At 41.4% G+C, this 11184-nt stretch overlaps 1 non-coding gene across 1 annotated transcript; it reads left to right on the top strand.

Moving 5' to 3' along the window:
* The first annotated feature begins 10615 nt into the window (after positions 1-10615).
* LOC115870416 lies at positions 10616-10761 on the top strand. The gene has a single exon (XR_004046693.1). It is a non-coding gene; the product is annotated as a small nucleolar RNA SNORA29 (small nucleolar RNA).
* The last annotated feature ends 423 nt before the right edge of the window (positions 10762-11184 follow it).

The raw sequence follows: 11184 nt of genomic DNA, 5'->3' as shown, positions 1-11184 counted from the left end.
AATAATTAGGTGGTCAGAGTTTTAATTTACCTTTTTAAAATTGAGAGTTGTTAGCCTCAGAGACCATGGGATACTGCCTCATGGATACTTCCAGAGAAGAAAGATGATATTACAGAAAGGGATCGTCTGGTATCTCTGGCCAGTTCATATATCAAATTTTAATTATGCCATGGTTTTGTTTTCACAAGTAGAATAAGTTGATAGCATGGTGCAAATCATAGCCCCAGCTTCTTGAACTGTAATCAACGTGAGCTCTTTAGAATGTTGTTTACCACGTTAGAGATGACTGGGCTTTGCCTACTGAAGACTGCTACCCAGCTTGTTTTTTCCTACACACTCAGATATGAGACTGTTCATTTCTGGGCCGATTTTCTCACCCACTTTAAGGGGTACTTTCCTCATGATAGTGAACACACTTATGGATTGAGTTCATATTTGAGAGTCATTCATGTTGACCTCTCTAGTATATTTAAAATGTGCATGAAAATGTTAAATGTACATTAGATTGATCATAGCAGAGATCTTGTGTTTTCCTTAAGAAATTAACCTATAAGGGTACACATTACACATCTTGTCTTGAATTTAGTTGGTGCATAGATAAGGTTAAAAGGATATGTAACTTTGTAAACAGAGATAGCCCCAACTTGAAGTTATATTTTGGTGAAAAGAATTACCATGTACTATGCTTCTGCTGTGGGAATTTCTGCTGACATATGCCCATGATTTTAAGCAATTAAGAACATTGTTCGAAAGAAGGTAGTGATATGAACACACAAATCAACTGTAGCAATAGATTGAGAGTAACCGAATCTAAGCCACAAATGATAAAGATGAGAATAATTGCATTCATTTTCCTCTTTCACTTTATTGCTGCAGCTCAATTTGCATCTTCGGTGTTTTGTCTGCTAAACTGGTGGGGGTGGGGCACTCATTTGCTTGAACTCAGCCTTCCTTGAATTAATAGTTCATTTATGCCGGCACAGCAGAGACCTCAGAGAAAAGGAGAGAAGGCTCATTCTCTCGAATGGTAAATCAGAAGATGTCATATTTCTCTCTTTTAAGAATGTGGGTGTGGGGGAGCACTTCATGATGACTTTCTATTTTTCATCACTTTATCCCTTCCCTGACTAATAATAGACACTGTATTTACATAAAACCTATCTGTCTTGTACTAGGGACCCTTCCCTGCCTTCCTGAAGGGTAAAGGAGGATATCTGAATATGTATTTTAGTCTTCATGATGTCTGAGAGTTGATCCTTTTATCTCATTATCAGCCTACATACTTGTGGTTGAGTTATTCTCTGATTTTTAGAATCATACCTCGAATTTGTAAGCCTAGCTAATAATTTCATTTCCATTACTGAAAAATATTAAATTAAAAATTGCTTTCTAAGAGGGAACCGATTACAAGGAACTATATGTGACCTCCTCCCTGGGGCATGGACAACAGAAAAGTGGGTGAAGGGAGACGTCGGACAGGGCAAGATATGACAAAATAATAATTTATAAATTATCAAGGGCTCATGAGAGATGGGGGAGCGGGGAGGGAGGGGGAAAATGAGGACCTAATGCCAGGGGCTTAAGTGGAGAGCAAATGTTTTGAGAATGATGAGGGCGATGAATGTACAAATGCGCTTTACACAATTGATGTATGTCTGGATTGTGGTAAGAGTTGTATAAGCCCCTAATAAAATGATTTTTAAAAATTGCTTTCTAGGAAGAATTAAATCAAAGATTTCCTTTCACATATACAGTCTCCAGTCCCAAGGCCTGCTTCTTTGCTTGCTAATGAGGCTGGTGTTCTAAAACTCTGTATCCAGAACACTCACCTTTACCCAGGGAACATCATAGAAGTGATGTGAAGACAGCACCTGACTGTTTTCCTTCCATTGTTTAACCCTAAGACGCACTTAGTCACCCCAAGAATAACAATTTCCAGGCTTGAGAGCGTGTTTAGTTATTTAAGCACCAGCCCAGTAAAATGGTATGGTATTTCAAGTTGATGGGTTTCAAATTGGTGAACTTGGGGAATAAAATGCCCATCCCCAAAAGAAGAGTGCAAGGAGCAAGTTATAGCTTCAAAATTAACATTGGGTTGGTCATAGGCAAAGTTAAAACAACTTCCCACTTTTATTTCCAGCTTCTCTTTGGGTTATCTACTTAGGTTTAACTGATCTGAAGCTAGATGCTTTACCCAGGTACTTTATTTCATCCTTACTCCAAATCCTAGGGTGAGGGGAGGGGGATTGTTTGTTTGATTTTTCAAATCCTTGTTATACAGCCTTGTGAGTTAGGCATTGAGCCAACTGCAAGTTTGACCAGCTGCTTTGTGGGAGAAAAATTAGGCTGTATGCTCCCATAAAGGTATACAGCCTCAGAAATGTCATACGGGGTCACTATGTGTCATAACAACTCAGTTCCAAGAGGTGTCTTTTAGGTTTGGGTTTGTTTTGCACATGAGAAACCTGAGGCAATAATTTCCCAATGTCACACAATAAGAGATAAATCTAAGTAACCACTCGTTAGATTGCAGTAACCTGTATTTTTAGCCTCCAATGAATCTCAATTCATTACTTCAGTGTCTTATGGCCTTGACACTGGCGTTCTTGGCTATGCCAGCGTAGGACCACATGCCTTCGGCCAGCATGTTCCTTCATCACCGAACCAACTTGCTTTTCTGGTTTCTTTTGGCCTCTAGGACCTGCATGCTGACAGGATCTGTGTCTCTCACACTAGGTTCATCGTCAGAATCATCAGAGGTGCTAGTGAAAACAGGCAGACCAGACATTTAGCTTGGAACTTGAGGCGGTGGGTCTGGATGTGTGAAAATGTCAGGGGCATCAGCTGACCTCTAACTTCACAAGGGGGTAGGGAAATCAAGATGAACATTTCAATGCTGATTCTTATGAGGAATGTCAGACAACTTTTTTTTTTTAACCAATTCGGACACAAGGCATCCCTCCAACAGTACTCTCAACTTTTCTGTTGATTTTGATGTTCCATTGAACTCACATATGATACTCACTATTATGGGGTTTATTAAGGATATAGTCCTTCGATCAGGCAGGCCTCTCTCAATGGCCTTCAACCTCTTGGCCTGGCCTCTTCCTTGCTTGGACAAGTGTTACAAATCTGTTTTTACCTCTACCTGAAAGGGGCTAGAAGCATTCCACACAGCCAGTCAACCTCAACTTGAAGTTGCTTAACTCTCTCTTGCTCTGTGAGTCAGCATACCCACTGTAGTCACCTCACTCCAGGAACAGAAAGCCCACTACACCATATCGAACCTATCTCCTGGTTCTTCTGATGCCACTCCTGTGTAGCCATTTCTTGTGACCTCATGACATCTCTAGTGTTAGAACTCTCTCCTGGGTCTAGGAAGTTCTCTACATGCCATAGGATGCACCTTACTCTTGCCTCTTTCTTGATGATAGTGGGATTTTGTTGGGTTCATATATGTTTGGTATGGCTACGTGGTTTTGGTCTACTGATCCTTTGATCATTATGAAGTGTCCATTCTTGTCTCTCATTATGTCATTTACTTTCAAGTCTGTTTTATCAGTCCTCAATATGGTCACTCCTGCTCTTTTTTGGTTGTCATTGGCTTGGTAGATTTTTCACCATCCTTTGACTCTCGGTCTTTTTTGTTTTTTTAAAGCCAGAATGCTTTTAGAGAAAGGGTCTTATTATTTAGAATCTCAAGTCATGAGTTCTAATGTTGACTCTGCTGCTTTCTAACTTTCATAAATTAGAAATCTGTCGGGATGGAGTCAGGCAGGGAAATTGAAGCCCCCCCCCCCCCATCCCCCACAGCCTTCAAAACAGAAAACTGGCCAGGCCAAAGGGAGCCAAGATAGAACAACCCGGCTCAGGGAGTGGAACCTCGCATGTCAGTACACAGAGCACTACAAGAAGCTGAAAACCTGTTCTCCGGAGGGCTTGCAACACCTGCCACCTCGCAGTTTCCCCATCCCCAGGCACCTTCTTTTAAAAACCCTACACCCTGACCACTGGGCGCAACTTCCCTGGGCTACTTAGTAGCCCATGGAAACTCGTCCAGAAATTCCCTTTAATAAAGCTACTTCTGTTTCTGCTCTCTCTACCCCTTTGTACCGTGGTTTCAGTAATGGTAAATTGGAGCTTGACATTTTTTCCCTGCCTAACTAAAAATTGAGCCTAAGGATGATTTCCCCAGGCGTGACTGGAATATATAAAGGTGGTAGGATAATCCCTGCTCTCAATGGAAAATCAACAGGTAAAAGGACACCTTTGGCTTGGTATGTGGGTGAAAGGACTTTGAAATCTTTATAATAAAAGAAAATTATTTCTTCATATTTATGGAAGTTAACATAGCTTGGGAGCTAATATACATCTGAGCCAGTCCAGAACCTCAGAAACTGACCCAAGCCACACTGTCAATGCAGTGGAAAACATTTGCATTAGGCATAGGCACCAGGGAAAGCTTGTGTTTCAGCTGATGACAACTTCCAGACTTGTAGGAAGGGTGCCTAGGCAGAAATTACCTCTAAGAATTGACCTTGAAAAACAAATCCATTTAGTCAGTCTCTCAAGCTGTTCTCTCTACTCCTGTGGGAGATTGTGTTAGACAGGGTTCTCTAGAGAGATAAAACCAAATTGCTGATAATTTAATATATTTATTTATAAAGATAATTAGATATATAACACAAGAAATGAACTGTTAAATTATATACTGATATATCATACAAGAAATGAACAGTTAAATTATAAAGCAGTACAAATGGCTCAGTGCAACTCACTCCCGTGAGAGAGAGTTGTGAGACACTAGCAGTCCTTCAAGTCTAGTCTGCTGCCAGGTCTTCCTCTATAGGCTATGTCAGCACAGCAGCCAATCACAAGGCAGGTCACCAACTGTCAGCCAGGTCAGCACCCGCCAGTCCCCAGCTCCAGAGAAGTCTTAAAGGGACCTGAACTTACAGCGACACAGTTCACAGGCTAGGCGTTCCACAGTGTAGCCTGTAAGTTGAGGCACAGAACAAGCAAGGTAGCCACACACTGGTCTGATGATCAAAGAGCGAGAAACAAGAAAGGCGAGGCTCACCAAGCCATTTATCTCTCCGCCCTCCAGTTAATCCCACTTGTGTTTATCAGCCAGGCTGGCACAATAAACTATCTCAGAGATGTTAATAAGAATCTACATATATGTACATATATACATACACGATTCATTCTATGCTCAAAAAAGTTTGGCAAATGCCATGTACTATGAGGACTAAGGTGCACCTGGCCCAAGTCATAATATTTTCAATTGTCTCATATGCATGTGAAAGTTGTACATTGAACAAAGAAGACTAAAGGAGTATCAATGTATTTGAATTATGGTACTGGTGAAGAATATTGAAAGTTCCATGAACTGCCAAAAGAAACAACAAATCTGTTTTAGAATAGTTACAGCCAGAATGCTTCTTAGAAGCAAGAGTAGCAAGCTTGGTTTCACATACTTTGGACATGTTATCAGGAGAGCTCAGTCCCTGGAAAGAAATAGTGCTTGGTAAAGTAGAGGGCCAGGGAAAAAGATGAAGACCCTTGAGGAATGGACTGGAACAGTGGCTGCAACAATGGGCTCAAAAGTGAGAACAATTGTAAAGATGGTGCAGGATCCAGTAGTATTTCGTTCTTTTATACATAGGGTCATTGTGAGTCAGAGCCAACTTGACAGCACTTAACACTAACAATGTACCCTTTGGCCCATCTATGAACTACATGCTCATTACATTTGTTAGTAGATTAAGGACTCTGAAAACTGCAAAGTTAATCAAATAAATCTATATACCCCACAAAATATATGCCTGCAAGAATTTTTAAAGCCACACTTTGCAACACCAGGTTGACAAGTATTCTGAAGAACAGTTTGGAAGATGCTGAATGGAAGGTGCTATGGCAAACATCCAAGGTGGATATAGTGTGGGATACGGAAATATTTCTCCCAAGTTGTCTCCCCCAAATATAGGCCAAACAGCTGCTTGCTACACATGGCAAATGACTATACACTTGGAGGTCAACGAAAGTAGGTCAGAGATTATTCTCCAAAGGGTTATCAGCCATCTAGAGCAATCAGACTGTATAGTCTGTCCCACCCTAAGCAGGGCCCACTCCCTTCTAATAAGGATAGCAGATTGTTTCTCTGAAGGAGAGCCCAGGGAGGTCAAGCCCACTCAAGGGTGACCAAGCTTAGGCCACTATCATGAATTTAGGGTCCACTCATCTTGTCACATGTATATCCCTAATCCCACCCCCTTCCTATTACGTGTACACCCCTAGCTCATCCTCTTCCAGTGACGCTTATGCCTATTGTACATCCCCTTCCTGTGATGTGTGTGCCTAGTGTACAACTCCTTCCTATGACATGATGTGGTTACCTGTAATCACACCCCTGAATTTTATATGGGCCTTGGCCAGAAATAAAGAAACTCCTCCTGCCCTCTCAGACCTGGCTGGTGAGATCATGGTTATCCAGGAGGTGAGCATGCTACCATAAAATGTGTCTGACTTCTTTATTTTACCCTCTCTCTCTCTCCCATCTCTCCAATTTCTCCATGACTTACTAACTGTACAATTGCACTTACTGAACCCGTGATTAGTTGTAGGGGGCTGGCTTCCCCCACAGATATACCAGAAACCAGATGAAGACTAAGATGTGTTAGCTTAAATCTATTTACAGATATAGGAACAAAAGCAAACAAAATATATGAGAGATATTCTATGGGTAAATAAATCAGAGATAATTATTATGATATGCGTCTAACATTTCATTTATTTGTGTGTATTAACTAATTTGAATATTTTAAATTTAAACTGATTGGGTTTTAATGTAAGCTCGTAGGTTTGACCCCATTAGCCGATTCTCAGTAGAAAAACATGACAGTCTGTGTCTGTAAATATTATAGCCTTGGAAATACTAGGGCATTTCTAATAGTCTGACAGATTCGCTAAGAGTCAAAATTGACTTAATGGAAATGAGTAATAGTTGTGTATTAGGTCAGGTTGACTAAAGAAACAAATCCACAGATACTCATATATGTCTAAGGAATAATTTTATATAAAGAAGTACTCATGCATCAATAAAACATCCCAGCCCAGTCCAACTCAAGTCCATAAGTCCAATACCAGTCCATAATTCCCTCTTCAGACTCACACAGTCACAAGCAATGATGCCAAATGCAGGGATATCACGTGCTGGTGGGTGCAAATTCTTGTGGATACAGTAACAGTGGATACATCTCCAGGACTCTGACAGGTCTCAGGGTGGCTCCTCAACAGGAAGGTGAAGACAAAGAGAGAGTGGGAGGTTCCCAGGACCTTCCTTATGAGAAGGTCATGCCCACAATGAGGCACCATCAGGCTGTGACCTAATTGACAGACTAGACTACACTTTTACACTTCAAGTTGATATGAAATTATGTAACTACCACACGTTGACTCAGATTTTCTACCAAGATTTGAATCTCAACTCTGTTACTTCTACAACTGAGTGAATCATGCAACCCCTAAGCCTTACTTATCTTCTTCCTTCTAAAATGGGGGTAGCAATCTAATGTATACGGCTATTGTGAGGACAAAGGAAAGTAAGTACAAAACCATGTAGCATTGTGGTAACCTTAGTAAATGATAGCTGTCTCACATCTAAATGTCCCTGTCAGCTTTATGTGAGGTCACTAGGATTTTGCAATGAAGCTATTTACTAACTGCTCAAGGGTATTGTAGGATTCAGGGGGGAAATTTGTTTCATGCTTATTTATCATGGGCAGGTGCTGCTTCCTCCTTTTCTGCAGGGCAGCTGATTGTTGGTGAACACACATTCATCACACAAAGCTGAAATTCTAGTGCGTTCCTTGGAACTACTTTGGTCTCTGAGGACATTTCTTCTTGACCGTGACTATGTGTGGCCAGGATGATGTCATCTAAGAGGCTCATTTCCTTTATCTAGTTTCTTTTTACTTGTGTGCTTAAGTAACTTTAGGGGAAATTTTTTGCCTAAAGGGGAAGGAGCACAGATTATTATATCCTTATGTTTCAAGCCTTTTGTGTCTTCCTACAATATCACCACTTTGAAGAAGTTGAAACTGTCCATCCTTTAATCATCAATGTCCAAGCCAAATATTTTTTAATCATTTTATTAGGGGCTCATACAACTCTTATCACAATCCATACATACATCAATTGTGTAAGGCACATTTGTACATTCATTGCCCTCATCATTCTTAAAACATTCACTCTCCACCCAAGCCCCTACCATCAGCTCCTCATTTTTTCACCTCCCTCCCCACTCCCCTTCCCTCATGAACCCTTGAAATTTTATAAATTATTGTTTTGTCATATCTTGCACTATCTGACATCTCCCTTCACCTACTTTTCTGTTGTCCGTCCCCCAGGGAGGAGGTTATATGTAGATCCTTCTAATCAGATCCCCCTTTCTAACCCACCCTCCCTCTACCCTCCCAGTATTGCCACTCACACCACTGGTCCTGAAGGGGTCATCGCCCTGGATTCCCTGTGTTTCCAGTTCCTATCTGTACCAGTTTACATCCTCTGGTCTAGCCAGATTTGTAAGGTAGAATTGGGATCATGACAGTGTGGGGGGAGAGCATTTAGGAACTAGAGGAAAGTTGTATGTTTCATTGTTACTACATCACACCCTGACTGGCACATCTACTCCCCGAGAACCTTCTGTAAGGGGATGTCCAGTGGCCTACAAATGGGCTTTGGGTCTCCACTCCGCAATCCCCCATCATTCACAATGATATGATTTTTTGTTCTGATGATGCCTGATCCCTTCGACACCTCGTGATCGCACAGGCTGGTGTGCTTCTTCCATGTGGGTTTTGTTGCTTCTAAGCTAGATGGCTGCTTGTTTACCTTTAAGCCTTTAAGACCCCAGACACTATATCTTTTGATATAGGGCACCATCAGCTTTCTTCACTACATTTGCTTATGCACCGGCTTTGTCTTCAGTGATTGTGTTGGGAAGGTGAGCATCATAGAAAGCCAATTTGATAGAACAAAGTATTCTTGTATTAAGGGTGTACTTGAATGGAGGCCCAATGTCTATCTGCTACCTTAATACTAAATCTATAAATATATGCATATAGATCTATTTCCACATCCTCATATATAAGTATATTTACATATGTACATGCTTTTATTTAGACCTCTATAAATGCCCTTTGCCTTCTAGTTCTTTCCTCTATTTCCTTGAGTTTCCTCTTGTCCCACTATCATGCTCAGTCTTCATTTGGGTTTCAGTAATTCCTCTTGGTTACATTACCCTTGATCACGCCATACCAGGCCTCCTACACCCTCCTCACCACTAATTTGGATCACTTGTTGTCCCTTGCTCCTTGGTTTGTTACCACCACTACCTTTCCCCCCACCTTCCCCTCTCCCATGTCCCCCCGAAACTGTCGGTCCCGTTGTTTTTTCTTCCAGATTATTCATGCAGCCTATCTTATTTAAATAGATCTGTGAAGATAATAACATGCACAAAAATAAGACAGAGCAAAACTAAAGAACAATATCCAACGAAACAGCAACAACAAACCAATGACAAACAAAACAAAACACAACAAGAAAGAAAAGCGTGTTGTTAGTTCAAGGACTGTTTGTTTTCCAGTCCAGTCTGTTGGGGCACCAAGCCCTGGCCTCAAAGTCCACCTTCCGCATTCCCTGGAGACCTCACTGCTCCGTTCCCTTGTTATTCTGTTGCACCCCCTTAGTGTTTTGCCTGGGTGTGGTGGGATCAGATGGAGAGAAATTCCCACACTGTCTCCAGTTTTGTCCCCTGTAGGGCTATGGGTCAGTGAGGGACATTATGTCTCATAGTGGGGCTGGTAATGTGGTCTTCTCTGTGGACTGGCTACTCTGAGCGGGAACATGGTCCTCAAGGCCAGGTGAGCCAGGATGTGCTCCACTCTCTTCTTGTCCCCCAACATCTGCTCCCGTGTGCTCTGATCAGATATGTCCCTCTCCCAGAGCTGCATATTCAGTGCCGTCCTCTGAAATAAATTCTTCTGCGGGGAGGGTCAGGTGTCCACGTAGTTGGGATTGGGGCTGGCCCCTCAGAACTCTCCACTGGTAAGCCAAATATTTACTGCATACATACCATGCACCAGACTATAACATTCAACACTCATAAAGCTTAGTGTACAGAAGGGGAAGTGAGAGAGGGTGAGTTTAGTTACTATGCACATGATAGAGGGTCGACACATACCCATTTGTAGAATACCATATGGGACACTTTCCTTAAGTTATCAGCAGCCTGGTATAAAGCTTGACTGAACTGTAGCTTATTTGAAAGCCTCACAATTCATAAGCAAGGGAGTAAATGGCATGATATCAGGATTGGAAGGAGATTCATTAACAACTTTTACTATACAGATGGCACAACCCTGGCTGCTGAAAGTAAAGAGGACTTGAAACACAGTTAAAGGTTAAGTACTATCCCCTTTAGTATGGATTATGGCTAAATGTGAAAAAAAAAAAAAAGTTCACACAACTATTCCAATAAACACCATCGTGATGAAGAGGGAAAACATTAAAGTTGCTGTCTCAGTGAGGGGTTGTCCCGAACACTCAAACAGGTCCTAAGGAGTGACTTTGTGATTATGGAAAATATAATAGATTGAAGTGATTATGCTTGTGGGATAGATTAACAATGCCATGATCTGAAGGGAGAGGATTGTTTTTTTTGTCCTCATCCTATATGAAATGGCTGTACATTAAAAAAAAAAAAAAAGACAGACACAGCAAAGCACTGGGGCTCTTCATCCCATATCAGGACTTAGAGAGAGAATATATTTATATATATATATACATACTGGGGCTTATAGATCTTTCATAAGGCATGCATGTCATAGTTAATAGGAAATAATGAGGTGTGTCAGCATTTTGACCTAGTGCTAGTTGACCTCAAATCTCCCTAAGCTCTCTCTCGGGGGAATAACCTCTGATAGGTATCAGCAAGTGATACCAAAACAGAATTTGTTACATTTTGTGGTGAGTTGGCTTTAGAACCTGATTGTTTTTGTCTACAGATAAGCTTTAGGTATTGTGAAGTAGCCAGACACAGAAATGACTCATCTTATATTGTAGCTCCTGTATGACAGTTCTTTTATGGGGGGTTACTGGAGGGCGTGTGTTCAGTTATGA

Source organism: Echinops telfairi, unplaced genomic scaffold (assembly GCF_000313985.2).
Source record: "Echinops telfairi isolate 266 unplaced genomic scaffold, ASM31398v2 ScPeMD7_655;HRSCAF=1070, whole genome shotgun sequence".
Taxonomy (NCBI): domain Eukaryota; kingdom Metazoa; phylum Chordata; class Mammalia; order Afrosoricida; family Tenrecidae; genus Echinops; species Echinops telfairi.
Note: the sequence above shows the minus strand (reverse complement) of the source record. Positions and strands in the feature narration are given on the sequence as shown.